Below are 9,970 nucleotides of genomic sequence, written 5' to 3' on the forward strand. Positions count from 1 at the left end.
GCAGAAACTTGGGAGTGAGTACACCAGGTGGTTATAAAAGGCCTTCTTCCCCTAGAGAAAGAGGTATGTGATATTTTTGCTTTCTGGTCTAGAAACCTTCTATTTTCCTTGCCTTCTCAAGAGTACTAACTTGAGCTTCGGAGTATTCCCACCGGGTTCCTACCCGGGAATCTCCAATTTCTCCCTTGTTTCAGACATCTTCAGCTCCATCAGAGGCAAGGTTACCAGCAGCTAAGACCGACCGGATTGTGCATCATCAATAATAATAATAATAATAATAATAATAATAATAATAATAATAATAATAATAATAGTAATAGTAGCAGCCATCTCTAAAATAAAAATAATATGGTAGAAAAGAGAGAAATACCTAGAAGGGTATAATGGTAATAAATAAATACTAAAGATATCTCATTGAGGCCAAAATATGATAGGACAGTTCTATGGTTTCATTATTTTGTTCAAATGGACGGGTATATTTTCTAAGTTTTTTCTTTTTTTTTTGATAAAAAGGAAATTCATTAACATACAAACAACCAACACTTAACCAGACTCCACACTCACAACACTAATAGACGGAAAAAATGACATACCATTACATCTAAACCAGCAGATTGGACCGCCATTGTTCATGACAAGAAAAACCATAAATTGCAGCAACATGTGTTCATTAGGCTGTGTTTAGTTGCATTGTAGTTTTATTTGCATTAATACAAATGCATGGGAGTGTAAATGTAAAAAATGTAAATTTTCATTTAATTTTGTTTTGGAGTGCAATTTTATTCTGTTTCATGTCTTAATTTACTTAATTTTACTGCAACCAAACAAAATAGGCTAAAATTTGAAACAAAAATAGGTTAGAATTTACACCCAAACCATTTACACTACCATGATTTTGCATTAATGCAAATTTATTTGCATTGCAACCAAACACAGCCTTAGGCTCAGTCAAGGTTCAAAATATCAATACGCCCCATACGCCTCTACTGGTGTATCGGGCAAATCGATACACATTTTGGTTGCTTTTTTTTATTTTTTTTCGCAACCGGTTCAGGGGGGCGGTTTAGGTCTCCTCTACCCCCTGAACCGGTCAGACCTCCGATACACCCATTGTAGGGGCGTATCGGAGGGGTCCCGGAACGATACAAATATGTAGAATTGCAAAACCTTGTATTTTATATTATTCTGTATGTATTTATACTCTTTCCAAACTAAGGCTCAGTTAGGAAAGAGTATAAATACAATATGTACATCATATTTGTATTTGTACTCCTTCCAAACCGAGCTTTAGACTGTGTTTGGTTGCAGTGCAAGTTTATTTGCACTAGCACAAATGCATGGGAGTGCAAATGAAAGAAATGCAAATTCTGGTTTAACTTTGTTTTGGGTTTTACTTTATTCTGCTTCATGTCTTAATTTACTTCATTTGTACTGCAATCAAATAAAATAAGCTAAAATTTGAAAGAAAAATAGGTCAGAATTTATACTCAAATCATTTGCACTGCCATAGTTTTGCATCAGTACAATTTTGTTTGTGTTACAACCAAACACAGCCTTAACAAAAAAGAACTTGATGTCTAAACCAACAAAAGGGTGGTGAATAAGTATTGGATCAAAAAGAAAGAATCTTTTGGTCACTCCGAAATATTTTTTGGTGAGATGATTTTTCAACAGCTTATTGAAGGGATGAGAGATCCATCGTATGGACGCCCAAATCTTGTGGAATAAAGGGGCAAATTTCAAAAATTTTTCTCTCCCTTTCAATTGGGAATCGCATTCCCTATTTAGAAAATCATATTTTTAAAAATCAATCTTGAACCATAAACTGAACCAGATCTGAACCAAAAGTAGTAGAAGAAGATTATACCAGATACGGAGAAAAAGTATCTCCCAACGAAAGTGTTCACGCCCAAGGAAAGATCCAAAGATTGCTCCCACTGAACAAGGCGCAGTGCAGGATGGAGCAGAATCAGCAGTATTCTTCTCTAAGAATTCTGTCATTCGCAAAAACAACAGGATGGCACGTGAGCACAACTTCCTATCAATTCCTTCTCAAAGAACTGATGTCAAGATCGAATCTTGACTTTTTCCACAACTGGAGATCGAACAGGATGTCTGGCGGCTGCAGGAAGGAGGCGGCAAAAAAGATCTTTTGCAGGGATTGCAGAAATCTTTATTCTCTGGTTTCAACTCTCAAGAGAATGTGAGTATGTCCTCTCTAAAGGCTGTCGCCCCCTCCTTATTTGTAACCCCAAAGGATCAGCTCCTAATCCAATTAGGAGTTGCTGATCCAAATCTTATTTGGATCAAATCATCTCTTTAGGTGATAAGGATAAGCCCTTATCTTATCTGCAAATTGGATCAACCTTCTCCCAATCTTATTAAGAGGTTTCCAGATCCAAATCATATTTAGATCTGGACTCTCTGAGTGGATAGGGTTAAGTCTCTATCCTATCTACTGATCCATCTTAGAATTCGCCCATATTTAACTTATTAAATAAGTCCAGTTCGAAATGGCTTTAGGCCCATTAAGCTTATGTACTCACTTAACCTCACTTAACCTCCCTAACTGCTGCCCAGTTGGGCTTCCTTGTATGGCGTGGGACCCAAGCATTGACATACACATCAGCCACATGGGTTCAGCCCAGCCTTTGTTACAAGGCCTGGCCGAATACATTGTTATGGACAGTGCACCCCCTGAAACCCATCAAATGGGCTCTCTATGGGCCCAACACTTACCCTAAGTGGTCCCTGGGCCAAGCACCTTGTAACACCCAGGAATTAAGACCTTTCTACAAATCTTTTAGAAATCATAATATGCATACTTTTATATCTCATATAAAATATACTTTGCAAAACAAATCTCAACGATTGAAATCGGTTGCCGGAAGTCTTGGTTTCCATCAGTGAGAGTGCATCCCCGATCATTACCTTTGTCCGACAAAGGGACTTATCCTGTCACTATGATCACCCACCCAAATGAATTCTCAGACTGTCCCAACATACCCAGGTTTTGACCCCTGCTAAGGATCTCACTGATTGGTACATCAAAGATAGCTCAATCCGACACCTAGTGTAGTATCATAATCGAGTCTAGGGGTCGGGTGTAACTTTCCAGTTTTGCCATTCAATCTCCAAGGTTCAGGGCAATACTGGAAATCTGGTCCAGTTCAAAGATTCAATTAATCCTACACTGTATGTGCCTACGGTCTCACCCTGGCAGCTGAGACAGGCCACTCCAACCGACTTGGTGGCACAACAGTGTCAGCCTTATCAGGATAGGTTTCCCCAGACCGATCCACTAGCTGTGAACATTCTAAACTAACACGAGTATCATTAAGTGTCCAGTTTAATGGTATTACACAGAAACATAACAAGGGAACATGAATCAAATATGCACTCTTTTTCATTTACAATAAACTCATAAAGTACATCATTCTGATTGAAGCTAAGGGCATACAAAACTGTCCAATAGCTCCCACTTTCACTTAGGTCCAATCAGGTACAAGCCGGAGTCCCATGCTTTCCACGTGTTTCTCAAACACTTTCTGTGATAGTGGCTTCGTCAATGGGTCTAGTACATTTTCCGCTGACGCTACCTTCTGAATCAGGACGTCCCCTCTACCAACAATCTTTCGTAGTACATGGTACTTCCTCTCGATGTGCTTCGACTTTGAGTGGGCTCGTGGCTCCTTAGCCTGAGCAATGGCTCCATTGTTGTCACACAACAATGGAATGGGTGATGTGCTGGATGGAACTACTCCCAACTCATGAACGAACTTCTTCATCCACACGGCTTCTTTGGCAGCCTCACCTGCAGCAATGTACTCGGCCTCGGTCGTGGAGTCTGCAGTGAACCCCTATTTGCTGCTTTTTCCGTAAACAGCACACGATCCTATCATGAAAACATATCCAGATGTAGACTTTCTATCATTTGGATCCGACTGAAAATCGGCATCTGTATACTTCTGGATCTGTAGTGAGCTACCGTCAAATACTAGACAAAACTCTTTTGTCCTTCGAAAGTACTTAAGTATGTTTTTCACAGCAGTCCAGTGCTCCTACCCTGGGTTGGTCTGAAATCTGCTTACTACACTCACTGCTTGAGCAATGTTAGGACGAGTGCACAGCATGGCATACATGATGCTCCCTACGGCAAAGGCATAGGGAACGTCTTTCATGCCATCAATCTCCTCAGAAGTCTTGGGAGACATCTTCTTGGAGAGAGTGACTCCATGCCTGAAAGGAATATTTCCTTTCTTGGAGTTTTCCATGCTGTATCTTTTGACTATTTTGTCAACGTAAGCAGATTGGGATAATCCTATTATCCGCTTCGATCTATCTCTATAGAGTCGAAAACCTAGTATATAGGAGGCTTCTCCAAGATCTTTCATGGAGAATTGCTGTGAAAGCCATACTTTCACCGTAGTTAACATTCCTACATCATTCCCAATGAGTATAATGTCATCTACATACAGAACCAAGAAGGTAACCTTATCTCCACTGTACTTCCTGTAAACACAGGGTTCATCCAGATTCTTCTTGAATTCAAATGATTTGACAGCAGAGTCAAAACGGATGTTTCAACTTCTAGAAGCTTGTTTAAGTCCATAAATGGATGTATTAAGTTTACATACCATGTTTTCCTGACCTGCAGCAATGAAGCCTTCGATCCAAAATTAAAATAAATAGAAATCCCAATTTTCTATTAATAATTACATCAGATTGAATACCTATACATTCAGTCTAAAAAATAAAAAAAATATATTTTACAGACCAAATGTAACAAAATAATCCATAATCTGCAAAATCGCAGGTTCCCTATGCAAATCAAGATTTCGATCTCCTCTTGTACGAACAACCCATCAATCAAGAAAATCATAAAGAACAATTCTAAACAATAATCAGATTTATATAAAAATTAATTTCAGATTATTCGCCCATAATTTTGGGAACAAATTTCCCAAAACCCATATCTGCGCAAATTAGGTAAAACGCCTTCTACCCAATTGCGCAGGTTCAGATCTGAAACAAATTGGTTCAAGATTTGAACATTGCTCTGATACCACTGAAAGGATGAGAGATCCATCGTATGGATGCCCAAATCTTGCGGAATAAAGGGGCAAATTTCAAAATTTTTTCTCTCCCTTTCAATTATGAATCGCATTCCCTATTTAGAAATCACATTTTCAATGATCAATCTTGAACCATAAACTGAACAAGATCTGAACCAAAAAGAGTAGGAGAGGATTATACCTGATACGGAGAAATAATATCTCCCAACGAAGGTGTTCACGCCCAAAGAAGGATCCAAAGACTACTCCCACTGAAGATGGAGCAGTGCAGGATAGAGCAGAATCAACAGTATTCTTCTCCAAGAATTCTGTCATTCGCAAGAAACAGCAGGATGGCACGTGAGCACAGCTTTCTATCAATTCTTTCTCAAAGAACTGATGTCAAGATTGAATCTTGACTTCTTCCACAACTGGAGATTGAATAGGATGTCTGGCGGTTGCAGGAAGGAGGTGGCAAAAAAGATCTTTTGCAGGGATTGCAGAAATATTTCTTCTCTGATTTCAGCTCTCAAGAGAATGTGAGTATGTCCTCTCTAAAGGCTGCCACCCCCTCCTTATTTGTAACCCCAAAGGATCAACTCCTAATCCAATTAGGAGTTGCTGATCCAAATCTTATTTGGATCAAATCATCTCTTTAGGTGATAAGGATAAGCCATTATCTTATTTGCAGATTGGATCAACATTCTCCTAATCTTATTAGGAGGTTTCCAGATCCAAATCATATTTAGATCTGGACTCTCTGAGTGGATAGGGTTAAATCCCTATCCTATCTGTTGATCCATCTTAAAATTCGCCCATATTTAACTTATTAAATAAGTCCAGTTGGAAATGGGCTTTAGGCCCATTAAGCTTATGTGCTCACTTAACCTCCCTAACTGCTGCCCAATTGGGCTTCCTTGTATGGCGTGGAACCCAAGCATTGATCTACACATCAGCCACATGGGTTCAGCCCAACCTTTGTTACAAGGCCTGGCCGAATACACTGTTATGGATAGTGCACCCCCTGAAACCCATCAAATGGGCTCTATGGGCCCAACACTTACCCTAAGTGGTCCCTGGGCCAAGCCACCTTGTAACACCCAGGGATTGTGGGCAGATGCACGATTAGCCCATCAGGTATTATCCTCAATGGTCTTACACTTAACCTCTCAGCCCATAATGATTATACATTGCCCGACAAGAGAGGACCTCTCCCTCGGCTGCAAGGAACAGTGTTGCACTCTCTACTTATATGGATCCCGGGAATTAAGACATTTTTGCAATTCTTTTAGAAACCATAATATATATACTTTTATATCTCATATAAAATATATTTTGCAAAACAAATCTCAACGGTTGAAATCGGTTGCCGGCAATCTTGGTTTCCATTAGTGAGAGTGCATCCCCGATCATTACCTTTGTCCGACAAAGGGGCTGATCCTGTCACTATGATCACCCTCTCAGATGAATTCTCAGACTGTCCCAACATACCCAGGTTTTGACCCCTGCTAAGGATCTCACTGATTGGTACATCAAAGATAGCCCAATCCAACACCTAGTGTAGTATCATAATCGAGTCTAGGGGTCGGGTGTAACTTTCCAATTTTGCCCATCAATCTCCAAGGTCCAGGGCAATACTGGAAATCTGGTCCAGTTCAAAGATTCAATTAATCCTACACTGTATGTGCCTACGGTCTTACCCTAGCAGCTGAGACAGGCCACTCTAACCGACTTGGTGGCACAATAGTGTCAGCCTTATCAGGATAGTGTTTCCCCAGACCGATCCACTGGCTGTGAACATTCTTAACTAACACGAGTCTCAATAAGTGTCCAGTTTAAGGGTATTATAAAGAAACATACCAACAGAACATAAATCAAATATGCACTCTTATTCATTTACAATAAACTCATAAAGTACATCATTCTGATTGAAGTTAAGGGCATATAAAACTGTCCAACACTTATTTGTCAAGTGTATATATATATATATATAACTTAAATGTTTGTACCAAATAACAATTATTATTATTATTATTATTATTATTATTATTATTATTATTATTATTATTATTATTATTATTATTATTATTTGTGTTCCATTTCTATCATAAATAAAAATAACTTATTTTAAAAATTATTTTTATTTAATATGATGAATGAATATATAACACAAGAAATGTTTTCAAATGTTCTTGACAAAATTTTGTACATTTTCATTTTTGGGGTTCTATCTTTTTTTAAATATTTATTATTCAATTACGACATCATAGGTTTCTTAGAAAAGCTAGATCATTGACCCACCATCTAGATAAGAAAATAGCTTTGCTTTCAAATTAGTTTTAAATTAGGGAAAATTAAAGTCAGAATCGGCTATGCATTTAATTAGGCTACAGGTTAGTGTAGAAATCAACAAAAGTCTGACAATGGACTCTACTTTTCAAATTTTAAAAAACCATGCCATGACATCAGAGGCTTATGTGGCTGTTGCCAACATGGGACTCTTAATCCATGTTGGAGACAACAAAAAGCTTATACTGAAATTGCCCTTTAATGCTGGGTGATTGGAAAATAAGAATATGGTTTTTAGTTTCTCTCTCTCTCTCTCTCTCTGAGTTGCCTCCCTGTGCTCAACAACTGTGTGATTTGAAAATAAATAAAAATGGTTTCTGGTTTCTGTATTCATGTTCTCTCTATCAATTTCCCTCGTTCTTTCTTTACCAATCGTTCTCCCCCAATCTCTCTCATTCTCTTTCTCGGTCAATCTCTCATTCTATCGTAATTTGTATTGTTCTCCCTCAGTTTCTCTCACACTCATTCTCTTGTTCTTTTTTTTTTTATTTTCTTACACACTTATATGGTATTAATTTAACCATATAAAAGAACATGAAACCAACTTGGTATAGTTCAAAAATCATTATACTGATTTGATAAAAGTTTATAAGAAACTCTTGGTTATGAAATTTACACCAACTTGATAGAAATTTATAACTTGATTGTACAAGTGGTTGGTCCCTTTAGTTCTTTTATACGCTCTGATTAATATTATAAAAGTTTGTAAGAAAAATTAATAAAAAAATGAGAGAGGTAGCAAGAAAAAGACTGGGGGAGAAGGAGATATTAACCAAGAGGGAGAGTGAGGAAGAAGAATGAGAGAGAGAGAGGTTTTGATTTGGCTACATACCAAAGCTGAAAGAGTGAGAGATTGAGAGATGATTGCGAGAGTGAGAGAGAAGGGAGGGAGATTGAGAAGAAGTTGAAAACCTATTTTTGGTATAGGTTTTTTCTTTTGTGTCCAACATGGATTAAGAGTCCCATGTTGTTAACAACCACATAAGACTCTAATGACATGGCAAGGGTTTTTATAATTTGAAATGTAGAGCCGGTTGTCAGAGTTTTATTGGTTTCTGGACCAACCTACAACCTAATCTTAAATGTATAACCGGCTTTGACTATAATTTTCTTTTTAAATTATATATTTCATTTACATTATATAAATAATTTTTACTTATCACACTTAATTTTTGTTTGTCTATGATCTCATTTGATCCAAACCACTAACCCACCACCCAAAAAGAAAATAGTTTGATTTATAGGTTAATATTAAATTTTGTATTACATTTTCATCATTGAAATTTTTTTTGTTATGAATAATACTTATTTTTGTTCAATATAATGAATGCATAATATTAGAGTTGTACCCAATATTTTATTTTTTATAAATATATAACATTAGATATGTGCCCAAAATTTTCTCTATCTTTTTTATTTTTGTGATTCTTTGTATTTTCTATTTTTAAAAATTTTATTATTTGACTATGACATCATTTCATTTTTACGTAGATTTTTTCCATTTCATCATTAATAAAAATAATTCTTACATTTCATACTTATTTATTTTAAAATTTTTATTATTTAATTATGAAATTATTTATTAATCCATTTGACCCCAAATGATCGAATTGCTTGCCCACCACCGGGAGGGAAGAAAACAGTTTTGTTTTCAAATTACTTTTCAAAATATTTATTTTTATACTATTAAAATTAATATTCTGGATTTAATTACAAGAATTTAATGATGAGAAAAATATATCTTAAATATAGGATTTAATGATAAAGAATAGGAAAATATTTTTATTTCCACTTGGTTTTAAATTTTACATTCAATTTCCATCATTAATAAAAAACATTTCTTATTTATAATACTTATTATTGTTTAATATGTATGTTAAAAATGTTTCCAATTTTTTAATTTCTATTTTTATGAATTTTATTATTTAATCATAGCAACATGGATTAACCCATTTGACCCAAAATGGTTTAATTTCTTACCACCACCTCGATGAAAACTCTATTTTTTCTAGGTAGATTTTAAAAGTATAAGCTTTTGTGTTATTCGAATTATTAATTTATTAAGTATGGATTTAATTAATAGAACTTAATGATGAGAAGAAACAAAAATAAATTAAATATAAGATTCATTGAACATGAATGCAAGGTAATAAATTAAAAATTGATTTATTGAGAGGAAATTGAATGTATTGAATATCATAAAATTACCTCTATTCAATTCATTTAATATCAATAGCGACTACTCTATTTGCCCTCACTTGATAAATTTAAATTTAGAGAGATAAATTTTGTCCTCAAAAAAATTTCAGAAATATTCTTGAGGCCATTCGTGCTTTTTAAAATAGTAGTAGTAGTAATAGTAATATATATATATATATATATATATATATATATATATATATATATATATATATATATATATATATATATATATTATATATTGAGCATTTTACGAGCCACTCCTGGTAAATGGTAACGCACCAATACCTTGCAATATTTTGAACCTTAATTTGAACTTAGAAGTACTTCGTGCAGCCACAATATGTATAAAAAATACTTTGCGCACT

Source organism: Nelumbo nucifera, chromosome 3 (assembly GCF_055504915.1).
Source record: "Nelumbo nucifera cultivar China Antique chromosome 3, China Antique-T2T, whole genome shotgun sequence".
Classification (NCBI taxonomy): Eukaryota; Viridiplantae; Streptophyta; class Magnoliopsida; order Proteales; family Nelumbonaceae; genus Nelumbo; species Nelumbo nucifera.